Source organism: Erinaceus europaeus, chromosome 7, assembly GCF_950295315.1.
Source record: "Erinaceus europaeus chromosome 7, mEriEur2.1, whole genome shotgun sequence".
In the NCBI taxonomy this organism is placed as follows: Eukaryota; Metazoa; Chordata; class Mammalia; order Eulipotyphla; family Erinaceidae; genus Erinaceus; species Erinaceus europaeus.
The window spans coordinates 47,328,734-47,342,831 of NC_080168.1; the positions used below are offsets into that span (position 1 = coordinate 47,328,734).

General features: G+C 38.3%; 1 pseudogene; it reads right to left on the reverse strand.

The window, feature by feature from the left end:
• Positions 1-13,015: 13,015 nt before the first annotated feature.
• Positions 13,016-14,098, reverse strand: part of LOC103107055 (pregnancy zone protein-like) — a 42,733-nt pseudogene continuing 41,650 nt past the window's right edge.

Sequence of the window (14,098 nt, forward strand, 5' to 3'; positions counted from 1 at the left end):
CATTTCTCTCTGAGAAAGGTAAGGCTGAAAGATTATGTTATTACTCTAACCACGCAGATACTTGTGGGAATTGTCGTTTCACAAATTAACAGAAATCTATGTTGTGAGAGGTAAAGTAGTGGGTAGTGCTTTGAACTTGAAAGCAGGAAGTACCAAGTTTGATCTCCAGAATTCTGATGATCTAGGGTGGTGCTCTGGTCCTCTATTTCTAGTTCTCATTTATAAATAGTTCTTAATAATAAAAAACTCCTGCATATTATATCATATACGAAACATGTCCTTCATAAATATTTTTTATCCCAAAATTTAAGGTTTATATAAAATCCTTAAATAAAATGTTCTGCTACAATAATCAATGATTATTGTAGTTAAAGAAAATTTAAACAAAGACCAGTGTCATTTGATATCATCACACTATGAACTAGGATTGTAATGACATAGCAATAAGACAAAAATTGTGTTCAAGGCTTGAATCAAAACAACTATTCCTGAAGTCAACAGCAAGGTCAGGATACTGACTTTCTGGGGGGTTTCCGGAAGATGGCGGACTGAGAAGCTGCTAGTGGCTTGAGCTCTGATCACATCTTCTGGAAACGGTAGGATTTTCTGCCTTTAGTAGGCCAGTCAATAAGGGGTCCTAGCAGTGACACCAAGGAGGTGACTATAACTTAATTTGGGTTAAGAATTAGAGTAGAGGTGGTGCGGACTACTGGGTGGGCTGCTCCAGACTTCCCAGGCGGCAGCAGGCAAGGTGGGTGTGCCAGCACTGTCCTCGGCCCAGGAAGGCAGCTCCTCGGCCGGTTGCAGAGCGCTGCTGGGCGGCCGGCAGAGGACCAGGAGGGAGCACTGTAGCTTGGGGGCTTTCTCTTGGGAGTCTCCGGGGATCACCATGACCCTGAGGGCGGATCCGAGGACATCCTTGAGTACAGCTCTCATTGGATCAAAAGGACTTGGAGCTAGTTTTCATTTTTGAGAGATTCTTTTAAAAAGCTTCGGGGGGGGGGGTTTCCCGGAAGATGGCAGACTGAGAAGCTGCTAGTGGCTGAGCTCTGACCACATCTCCTGGAAGTGGTAGGATTATCTGCCTTTAGCAGGCCAGCAAATAAGGGGTCCTAGTGGTGACACCAAGGAGGTGACTATAACTTAATTTGGGTTAAGAATTAGAGTAGGGAAAAAAGGGGGAAATTTTTTTTTCTTCCTTTTAATTTTCAAGCATACCTCCTTCCCAGCCCCCCCATAACCAGTCCCTGGGGACCAGCTTCTAGCAGGGGAGGGGAGCTCCTTTTCTTTATCAAATTCCTGCCCCACCAGGGAGTATCATTAATTCTAAGTTAATACCCTTCTGAAACCTCTGGCCTTTTTTCTTTCTAAGTAGCCAAACCCCCCCCACTCACCCCGCATAGCTAATTAAATAATTAACATTAAATACAAAAAACCCTTTCCTTTCACTGCCATTTTATGACTGTTCTTGTTCTTATCTTATTCTTTTTTCACTCTCTCTCTTTTTTTAAATTATTTATTTTTTCTTTTTCTCATTCTTGTCATCCCTTCTTCCTTAATCCTACAGCTTCCAAAGTCACATCCCCCAGCCCCCACACAACAGTGTGCTTTTTTGAATTCACTGATACACATTTGGGAATTTCCTTTCACTGCTCTTTAATTACAGCTCGTTTTCTTATCTTTTCCCTTTTCTCTCTCTCGTCTCTCTCTCTCTCTCTCTCTTTTTAATCTTGTCATACACTTCTTCCTTCTTCTTTGCCTTTCTGAATTTGTGAATTATTTTGGGGAAGAAATCTGACTCAGAGTGGACTCTCTATGTGTGTATCTCTGCTCTAGTTCCCTTTCCCCTCTTGTTACCCCTAGAATATACAGTGGATAGTAGATTTGCATAACTGTCTATTCTTGCTATCCTTTCTTTTCTCTTTCTTCACTGAGATTTGGTTACTATTTTTTCACGGACTGGAGAAATTGTTTCACTAACAGGTAATGATTAAACTACTTCAATACTTGCTTCAGTTGCTACTGTAATTCCTGAGGTTGATGAGTGCAATTGTCATAAAGGTATTTTGACAGTGTTACTTATACTCAAGACACAAAAACTGAGGAACAACAGAGCATAAAAAAAAGGAAACACATAAATCAAAAAAATGGGTAGATCAAAAACAAATAAAACTGCTACTCCAATGAATGAAGACAAGAGCCCAGAAGAAACTACAAATCAGCCAGAAGTAACCATAGATAAAAAAAGAATGCAAGCAATAATAAACTTATTAATCACAGAAATGAAAACAACATTGGAGGAAAGGAATGGCAGTATCAGGGAAACAACAGTTGAGACCCCCCAAGGAAAATACTGATTATCTTGAGGCAATTAGAGAACTGAAAGCTGAAATAGCTGTAATGAAGAAAGAAGCTGAGGCAAGGGAAATCAGACTAACAGAAGCAGAGAACAGAATTAGTCAGACAGAGGATGAGTTAGAGAAAACTAAGAAAGAGGTGAAAGAGCTTAAAAAGAGATTGAGAGACACTGAAAACAACAACAGAGACATATGGGATAATCTCAAAGGAAGTAACATTCACATAATTGGCCTGCCAGAGGAAGAAAGAGAGGAAGGGGAAGCAAACATTCTAGAGGAAATAATACAAGAAAACTTCTGAGACCTGAAAGGACCTCAAGTTTCAAGAGGCCCAGAGAGTACCAAACAGAATCAACCCAGACCTGAAGACACCAAGACACATCATAGTCACAATGATAAGAAGTAAGGATAAAGAAAGGATCCTAAAGGCTGCAAGAGAGAAACAAAAAGTCACATACAAGGGAAAACCCATAAGATTATCTGCAGACTTCTCCACTCAAACTCTAAAAGCCAGAAGGGAGAGGCAAGATATCTATCGAGCCCTGAATGAAAAAGGGTTTCAACCAAGGATAATATATCCTGCAAGACTTTCATTCAAACTAGATGGAGGGATCAAAACCTTCTTAGATAAACAACAGTTAAAGGAGGCAACCATCACCAAGCCGTCCCTGAAAGAGGTTCTGAAAGACCTCTTATAAACAAGAACATCACTATAATACTTGCAATATATCAGAGCAAACAAACTTTTTTTTGAACAATGGCACTATAATACATTAAATCCATAATATCAATAAATGTCAATGACTTAAACTCACCCATCAAAAGGCACAGGGTGGGGGGATGGATGAGAAAACATAACCCAACCATATGCTGCCTGCAAGATCCCATCTGTCACAACAAGATAAACAAAGACTTAAAGTGAAAGGACTGAAAACTATCATACAGGCTAACGGACCACAAAAAAGGGCAGGGACAGCCATTCTCGTCTCAGACACGATAGATTTTAAATTAAATAAAGTAATAAAAGATAGGCAAGGGCATTACATAATGATTAGAGGATCAATCAGCCAAGAAGACTTAATAATTATTAACATCTATGCACCCAATGAGGGACCATCTAAATACATTAAGCACCTACTGAAATAATTTCAAAAATACATCAATAGTAATACAATAATAGTGGGAGACTTCAATACCCCACTCTCACACTTAGACAGATCAGCAAAGCAGAGAACCAATAAAGATATAAGAGAATTGAATGAAGAGACTGACAGACTAGACCTCTTGGACATTTTCAGACTCCTCCACCCCAAGAAACTGGAATACACCTTCTTTTCAAATACACATAACACATACTCAAGGATAGACCACATGTTAGGCCACAAAGACAGCATCAATACATTCAAGAGCATTGACATCATCCCAAGTATCTTCTCAGACCACAGTGGAGTGAAACTAACATTTAACAACAAACAGAAAATTATTAAAAGACACAGAATTTGGAAACTAAACAACATGCTCCTTAAGAACCACTGGGTCAGAGACTCACTCAAGCAGGAAATTCAAATGTTCCTGGAAACAAATGACAATGAAGACTCAACCTATCAAAATATTTGGGACACAGCTAAAGCAGTACTGAGAGGGAAACTTATAGCCATACAATCACATATTAAACAACAAGAAGAAGCTCAAATGAATGACCTTACTACACACCTCAAGGACTTAGAGGAAGAGGAACAAAGGAACCCTAAAGTAACCAGAAGGACAGAAATCACTAAAGTTAGAGCAGAAATAAAAAAAACATCGAAAATAAAAGAACCATACAAAAGCTCAATGAAGCCAAATGTTGGTTTTTGAAAGATTAAACAAAATTGAGAAACCCCTAGCCAGACTCACCAAACACAAAAGAGAAAAGACTCAAATTAATAGAATTGTAAACGATGGAGGAGATATCATAACTGACACCACAGAAATCCAGAGAATCCTGCGAAACTTCTATAAAGAACTATATGACACCAAACTAAAGAATCTGGAAGAAATGGAAAAATTCCTAGAAGCATATGCCCTTCCAAAACTGAACCAAGAAGAACTACAAAATCTAAATGCACCAATCACAGACAAAGAAATTGAAACAGTTATTAATAATCTTCCCAACAACAAAAGTCCTGGACCAGATGGCTTCACAAACGAATTCTACAAAACTTTCAGGAAACAGTTAGTACCCATACTTTTTAAGCTTTTCCATAAGATTGAAGAAACAGGAATACTCCCTTCTACCTTCTATGAAGCCAACATCACCCTGATACCAAAAGCTGATAGGGACAGAACAAAAAGGAAAACTACAGACCAAAATCTCTGATGAACATAGATGCAAAAATATTCAACAAGATCTTGGCGAACCGGATACAGCAACATATCAAAAAGATTGTTCATCATGACCAAGTGGTATTCATCCCAGGAATGCAAGGTTGGTTCAACATCCATAAGTCAATCAATGTCATTCACCACATCAATAAAAGCAAAGCCAAAAACCACATGATTATCTCAATAGATGCAGAGAAAGCCTTTGACAAAATCCAACACCGGTTTATGCTAAAACTACAAAAAATGGGAGTAGATGGGAAATTCCTCAAGATAGTAGAGTCTATATATAGCAAACCTACAGCAAACATCATACTCAATGGACAGAAGCTGAAAGCATTCCCCCTCAGATCGGGGACTAGACAGGGCTGTCCACTGTCACTGTTACTCTTCAACATAGCATTGGAAGTTCTTGCCATAGCAATCAGGTAAGAGAAAGAAATCAAAGGAATAGAGATTGGAAGGGAAGAAGTCAAGCTCTCACTATTTGCAGATGATATGATAGTATACATAGAAAGACCTAAAGAATCCAGCAGAAAATTACTGGAAGTTATTAGGCAATATAGCAAGGTATCAGGCTACAAAATCAATGTACAAAAATCAGTGGTACTTCTTTATGCAAACACTAAATCTGAAGAAGAAGACATCCAGAAATCACTCCCATTTACTGTTTCAGCAAAATCAATCAAATACCTAGGAATAAAGTTGACCAAAGAAGTGAAAGACTTGTATGCTGAAAACTATGAGTCGCTACTCAAGGAAATAGAAACTGATACCAAGAAATGGAAAGATATCCCATGCTCATGGATTGGAAGAATAAATATCATCAAAATGAATATTCTCCCCAGAGCCATATACAAATTTAATGCAATACCCATCAGAGTTCAACCAAGCTTCATTAAGAGAATAGAACAAACACTACAATAATTTATCTGGAACCTGAAAACACCTAGAATTGCCAAAACCATTTTGAGGAAAAGAAACAGAAATGGAGGCATCACACACCCAGACCTTAAACTATATTATAAAGCCATCATCATCAAAACATCATGGTACTGGAACAAAAATAGGCACACAGAGCAGTGGAACAGAATTGAAAGCCCAGAAATAAATCCCCACACCTATGGACATCTAATCTTTGATAAGGGGGCCCAAAGGATTAAATGGAAAATGGAGGCTCTCTTCAATAAATGGTGCTGTGAAAACTGGGTTGTAACATGCAGAAGAATGAAATTGAACCACTTTATCTCACCAGAAACAAAAATCAACTCCAAATGGATCAAAGACCTAGGTGTCAGACCAGAAACAATCATATACTTAGACGAAAACATTGGTAAAACAGTTTCCCACCTACACCTCAAGGACATCTTTGATGAATCAAACCCAATTGCAAGGAAGACTAAAGCAGAAACAAACCAATGGGACTACATCAAATTGAAAAGCTTCTGCACATCCAAAGAAACTATTAAGCAAACAAAGAGACACCACACAGAATGGGAGAAGATCTTCACATGCCATACATCAGATAAGAAATTAATCACCAAAATATATAAAGAGCTCAGCAAACGTAGCACCAAAAAAGCAAATGACCCCATCCAAAAATGGGCAGAGGATATGAACAAAACATTCACTACAGAGGAGATCCAAAAGGCTAACAAACATATGAAAAACTGTTCTAGGTCACTGATTGTCAAAGAAATGCAAATTAAGACAACACTAAGATACCACCTCAATCCTGTGAGAATGGCATACATCAAAAAGGACAGCAGCAACAAATGCTGGAGAGGATGTGGGGACAGAGGAACCCTTATACATTGCTGGTGGGAATGTAAATTGGTACAGCCTCTGTGGAGAGCAGTCTGGAAAACTCTCAGAAGGCTAGACATGGACCTTCCATATGATCCAGTAATTCCTCTCCTGGGGTTATACCCCAAGGACTCCATAACACCCAACCAAAAAGAGGTATGTACTCCTATGTTCATAGCAGCACAATTCATAATAGCTAAAACCTGGAAGCAACCCAGGTGCCCAACAACAGATGAGTGGCTGAGAAAGCTGTGGTATATATACACAATGGAATACTATGCAGCTATCAAGAACAATGAACCCACCTTCTCTGACCCATCTTGGACAGAGCTAGAAGGAATTATGTTAAGTGAGCTAAGTCAGAAAGATAAAGATAAGTATGGGATGATCCTACTCTTCAACAGAAGTTGAGTAAGAAGACCTGAAAGGGAAACTAAAAGCCAGACCTGATAAATTATAAGTAGAGCACCAAAGTAAAAACCCAGTGGTGAGGGGTAGACATGCAGCTTCCTGGGACAGTGGGGGGTGGGAATGGGTGGGAGGGATGGGTCACAGTCTTTTGGTGGTGGGAATGGTGTTTATGTACACTCCTAGCAAAATGTAGACATATAAATCAGTAGTTGATTAATAAGAGAGGTGGAAAATCAATTGTATGTCTCAAAGTTTTTCAAAACACAAACTGAATCTTTTTAATATATATGCTGTGTATTTGATATGCGGACTCTCTCAAAAGCCTAGACCAGGTAGATTAGAAGCATCCAATAGCACAGCTATATACAAGATACTGGATACTGTATAGCAAACCATAACAAAAGGACTTTTCAAAGTTAACCCAATTACCAAATAATGTGATGATAACATTAACTATTGATTGTCTTTTTGAACCCTAAGACAGCAGGAACCTCACATCTCCACTATAGAGCCCCTACTTCCCCCAGTCCTGGAACCCTTGGATAGGGCCCACTTTCCCGTATGCCTCTCCCAATTCATACCAAATAATATTGCATCCACCGATCAAAACATAACCAACGCAACGATTGCCACCACAACATGCTTTACCTCAGACTGCGTCCAGAGACTTCACGTGTGGAATGACAACCCTTCAGCTTCATTACTCAGAAAGATCATTCCTTTTATAGTACACTCTAATTTCATCTCAGGTGCTTCACTTTCTAACAAAGTCCCATAACCTAGATATACACCCGTTTCTGTGAGAGAGAGCTTATGTTCACACGTATCCATAAACTACTGCAAAATATACACCTGAAAGCAGAAGTACACTAGAGTTTGCAGTGAGTACCTCCCTAACACTTCCTCTCCACTATTCCAAGCTTTGGGTCCATGATTGCTCAATAATTTGTTTGGCTTCGTATGTTAACTCTCTTTTCAGCCACCAGGTTCCAGATGCCACCAGGATGCTGGCCAGGCTTCCTTGGATTGAAAACCCCACCAATGTGTCCTGGAGCTCAGCTTCCCCAGAGACACACCCTACTAGGGAAAGAGAGAGGCAGACTGGGAGTATGGACCGACCAGTCAACGCCCATGTTCAGCGGGGAAGCAATTACAGAAGTCAGACCTTCCACCTTCTGCAACCCTCAATGACCCTGGGTCCATGCTCCCAGAGGGATAGAGAATGGGAAAGCTATCAGGGGAGGGGGTGGGTTATGGAGATTGGGTGGTGGAAATTGTGTGGAGTTGTACCCCTCCTACCTTATGGTTTTGTTAATTAATCCTTTCTTAAATTAAAAAAATATATATATATATAAAATGGATACTGACTTTCTCTTCTGTTGCTTATTTTTTAAATAAGACTTTATTACAAAGAATAATGCCACATACACATATGTCTTATTAATACCATTATTGGAAGTTTATCACAAATAACATATTCATTAGGAGTTTCTTCAAATATTAGCAATAAAATTTTATTCATCTGCTATGACAAACAGATATAAACAAACCCCTTCTACCAGAGCATGACCTTCCAACTATTGCTTTATATTTTACTGAAAATCCTATCCAGAAAAATGAAGAGAGAAATTAAAGTCACACACATACACACACACACACACACACACACACACACACATGCGAAAAAAACACAGACCACCATATGGCACCATCTTATAGAACTGTCCGAAAAATTTAAAAATGATTGGGAATGCACTAGCTGCAGCTGATCTAATTTCATGAAAGTATAGACATTATAACAAAGGCAACATTGATAAAATATTTTATTTATTTATTATAGGAAACTAGTTAGGAGTCTCACTCTAGTATGCAGCAAATCTTTTGGTTTATATTTTATAGAGGCAAACTACTCCATGACTTCCAGTAGAAGTTTATGATAAGGAATCTGCAAACAATGTGATCTAAAGATGGTCCTCAAGCATTCCTATGCACTGTACCTATGGAAAGAGGAAGAACACAAAAATCAGTTGTGAGGTTTCCTTAACCATGCTCCCCTCAGCAGAGGCTGGGTAGCAGAGTAGGGGCTAAAGCAGCAATCAGCTAAGTTTTTGTGAAGGCCTAATGGCCACATGATTTATGTCAAAATTACTCAATTCATTAAAACATCCAAAAATATTAGTGAGAGAAATGTGACTTTCTTCTAATATAATTTAATTTATATAAATAGATGTTGTACTGTATTTATATGGAGTATCATAGTTAACTGTTGGACTGATGAAAACCCAGTTAACTGTGATAGTTACCGTACAAACAAATAAATGAATTTATTTATTTATCTATCTATTTTGCCTCCAAGGTAATTGCTGGAACTTAATGCCTCCACTAAAAATCCACTGCTCCTGGAGACTATTTTTTCCCTTTTTGCTTATCATTGTTGTTATCATTATTGTTGTCATTGCTGTCATTGTTGTTGGATAGGACAGAGAGAAATAGAGAGAAGAGAGGAAGATAGAGAGGGGGAAAGACAGATACCTGCAGAACTACTTCACCGCTTGTGAGGCAACCCTCCTGCAGGAGGGGAGCAGAGGCCTCTAACCGGGATCCCTGTGTTGGTCCTTGTGCTTTATGCCATGTGTACTTAACCCTTGCTACCGTCTATCCCTGAAACTCATGATTTATTTTTTTATCTGATTAATGAGTAAACAACTCAGAATGGTGTGTCTATCTATAGAGTCTATGAATGGCCTTGAGTCTAGGAAAGCATTTTATTATTTTTTATTACTAGTCGCATTTTATTAATTTTTATTAGTGACTTAATGCGGCTTTATAAATTTACAAGATTTCAACTTCACACATGGTATATGTAGGTAACCACACCCTTTGGTGTAGAAAATTTTAAATGAGTGCCATTGATGGGGTAGGGCCTGCAACTCTTACCTGTGCTGCAGGGAGCAATGCATTCAGTGATAGCAAATCCATTTGAAGGAATCACTGGATGAAGAGAGAAACAAACAAACAAAAAGATCTATGAATTAGACTTTTTTTCTTTTAGAAGAAAAGTATATCATATCAGGACTGGAAAATCTGCATGTTTATGGACTAGTGTTGAACATGAGCACTATATTTGCTTGCTCTTGAATGAAGGAGAGGGGGTTATTTTTATTTTTATGTATTTGGTTTTTTTTGTTTTTTATTTTATTACGGATTTACAAATTTACAAGATAACAGGGCTATAACTTTGCACCATTCCCACCAGAGTTTTGCATCCCCATTCAAAAGGGGATTTATTTTTATTAGATACAGCCAGAGAGAAATCAAGAGGAAAAGGGGAGATAAGAAGAGAAAGAGAGACACGTGCAGTACTACTTCACTGCTCTTGAAGCTTTCCCCCATATATGGGAGCTAGGGGCTTGAACCTGGGCCCTTGAGCCTTAATGTGTGTGCTCAAATAGGTGTGCCAACACTCAGCCCCAGAAACAAAAGAGGAAGTAACCCTATTTACATAGCAGCTGTTCCAATTTTAAATCCTTGCACATTTTTGTACTAGTTTGCAATTTATCTTCCATGAGCTCTCTACTTCTCTTCACTGTGCCCCACTTACTTCCTTCATTCCTTTTGGATGATTATGGCTTCAGCTGGAAACACTCCATTTTGCTGAAAAGTTTACTTGCCCTTCAAGATCCAATTCATTTTGCTTCCGCTCTTTGTTTTTGAACACCAACCTTCTGCTATTTCCACCTCTCCAGCTTATCACTTAGCTTGTTAACACTCATTTGCTATTAGTTGCCTTTCCTTGTTAAATTACTTTTTCATATATATCATATGTTCTCTTTCATAAGTGACAAATATCCCTCTTTTTAAATTCTGAAGTTCCTGAGTCAATAAATACAAATTGACAAATTTATTTGGTAGGTAGTTTTTTAGTGTAGTTTTGTTGTTGTTGTTGTTGTTGCCTCCAGGATTAGTGCTGGGGGTCAGTGCTGGCACTGAAAATCAAATCCACTGCTCCTGGAGGCTACTCCCCTTTTTGTTGTTGCCCTTGTTGCTCTTGATGCTGTTATTTTTTTTGTTATTGTTGTTATTGATGTTGTTGTCTTTGGGTAGGACAGAGAGAAATCGAGAGAGGAGGGGAAGACAGAGAGGGGGAGAAAAATATAGACACTTGCAGACCTGCTTCATTGCTTGTGAAGCGACCCCCTGTAGGTAGGGAGCCTGGGGCTGGAACTGAGACTCTTACTCAGGTCCTTGTGCTTAGTGCCATAAGCATTTAACCTACTGTGCTACGCTCAACTCCCTTTGGTAAAGATTTTGGAACAAAGAAAGAATGACTGAGAGGACTCAGACTAGAATCTACTGTCACATAGAATCTATTTCTTGACTCTGGGTTGAGATGATTTGTTTCAGTTTCCTCTCATTTCCCTGTCTCATAGTAATCATACAGTTTCACAGTTGCTGGTTTTAGATCTCTTAATAGGATGTCTTGCAGAATCGTGAAGGAAAAGCTTAATGTCTCATTTGTTATCTATAGGAAAATGAAAGTAATAATTAGATTAGAAAACCTCCTCTCTTATTGTAGTAAAATATTTTTTCATTGTTCTCTGATTCTTCCCCATCCCACACTTTTTTTTTGCAGATAAAATGGTTTACAGTACAGTTGTTGATACATATACACAACCTCTTATCTCCCCATGACAGATGTCTGCACTGCACCCCCCTACCACTGCCTCCAACCTACTTCCTTTTTGTTCTCCAATTCTTATGCACCTACATGTGTCTTTCAGATGAGCAAATATTTGTGGATGTCATTGTGGAGTTTAGAATGCAACTTGTGGAACGCTTGACAGTAAAGGAAATTATCCAGATTTTTTGCCAAATCACAGAGATAATCTATGTTCTCTTTTATTCTTCTGCACTAGTAGTTTTCTGAGATGCAGAGACTCAGCTTTGCACCATATGTAATTATAACATCAAAATACTATTTTATGTGGTTAGGTACAACATTCCCTTTGCCTTATAATAAGGCAATGGGGTTTGTTGACATTCATGAGATTTACACTCGATTTTCTTTAAGATAATGATATATTAGGATATTAATATTATCATTAATCAGTCATAGTATATTTGTTTTTGGGAGATCTTTACAATGATAGATACATAAGCATAATAAACCTTTTGTTCTATTAATTTTCACATTGATAGAAATACTCACTTTGGGAGCTGGGTAGTAGCACAGTGTGTTAAGTGGAGCATGTAGTGAGAAGCACAAGGACCAGCTTAAGGATCCCTGTTAGAGCCCTAGGCTCCCCACCTTGCTGGGGAGTCACCTGACAGAAGGTGAAGCAGGTCTGCAGATGTCTTTCTCTCCCCCTCTGTCTTCTCCTCCTCTCTCCATTTCTCTCTGCCCTATCCAATAACGACGACATCAATAACAACAACAATAAAAAACAAGGGCAAGAAAAGGGAAATAAATAAATTAATAAATTAATAAAAAAGAAATATTTATTTTCCAGAATTTCATGAACTTATCTATTTTATGCTTTTTAGAATAAACAGACTTTATGAAAGTGACTGCTTTCCTTATATTATCTGATTTTTTTTAGTGAAAACACTCAGACTACCAAATTTTATTTTATCTCATCGAATTGCCATGGCTCTTACCTGTTCCACATAAAGAAGGACATGGTTGTTGTTCACTTCTGTTCTTTTCACCTTTCTAGATTGTTCAAGCTGAGGAAAATTAGAGAACTTGAAACATTAGATAAAAGATGTGAGAACACTGAGAGACTGAACCCAGACTTAAGTGGTGAATGTGCCTGGAGTAGGGTGCTACTGGCACCTAGTGGGGACAGGCAGAGAATGCCGCTAAATATCTTAACAATGGCCTAGACATGTCCACCAAAATGATTATCTGGTCGTTAGTGTCATCAATTCTAATATTCAGGAACCCTTGTCTACAGTATGACTAATGGTCAAAGAGTGCTAATGATATGGTCCAACTTTAGGGAGGAATCATGTGTTTTGATAATACCTCAATTGGTAGGATGTTAAGATAGAACTTTATGAATATTTTTTTAGGAATGTCATAGATCTCTCTTTCATATCCCTACTGCCTTCAAATATCCATGAATAGCTTGAGATATAAAGATGTTTAGTTTTTCTTCCCTTTTAATTGTTCTGTTTAAAACTTCCCACAGACCAGTTTGGGAAGCACATACCTGGGTAGAAGAAAAGCCCCCTTGGGGGCTTTATGTTGTCTTGTTATCCACTTTACAATGCCTGTGGCAGAAATGAGATCCTCTGAGGTTGGGGCTGGCTGGGCTGTGAGATAAGCGAGGAGCACATAGGATGTCATCTGCACTTCAGGAGACAGGGTCCGGGGTTGGTGAAGATGTTCAATAGATGCCCTGGGTTTTTGAGGCTGCTCCCAATGCATTATAATATCTTAAAACAGTTACCATTGCTCTTTGTAGATATGAAATAAATACATATGGAGATGAAAGCAACATAAGTAAAATGAGAACTTTTCTATTATTTTTAAAATATCTATTTACGTTGTGGAGATGATATTTCCTAATTTATTACAGTTGCTCTTTAAAAGGTTTGATTTATTTATGAAAGATTGGGGATTGAACTTGGGACCTTGTATATGCAAGTCCTGCACTCTACCACTGAGCCACCTCCCAGCCACATTTCTCTTTTATAAAAAAAACCCTCTCCCAACACATAGCTTACACTTTTATACCAGACTTGATTTAGTTTCATGTGATAAGACAGAGACTGTTTTTGGAGGAAGAAGTATAGAACCTTATTATCAATCTGTAAAATATTATTTGGATTGCATTGGTGGAAGAGAAAAATAAAGCCTGTTTGTCTCAGAGGACTTTTATGATAATCACTGACAGATATTAAGAAAAACCTCATTGAATAAGCTATTGACTATGAATATTGAATAAGCTACTAAGACTGGGGAGACAGCATAATGATTATGCAAAGGACTTTCATGCCTGAGGCTCTGTGGTCCCAGGTTCAATTCTCATCACCATTATAAGGCACAACTGAGTAATGTTATAGGAAAACACTCTCTCATTAAAATAAAATAAATGAAAAATAATCTTCTCTACTATATAGGGCACAAACCCAAGAGCTTTGTGCCCTATACCTTC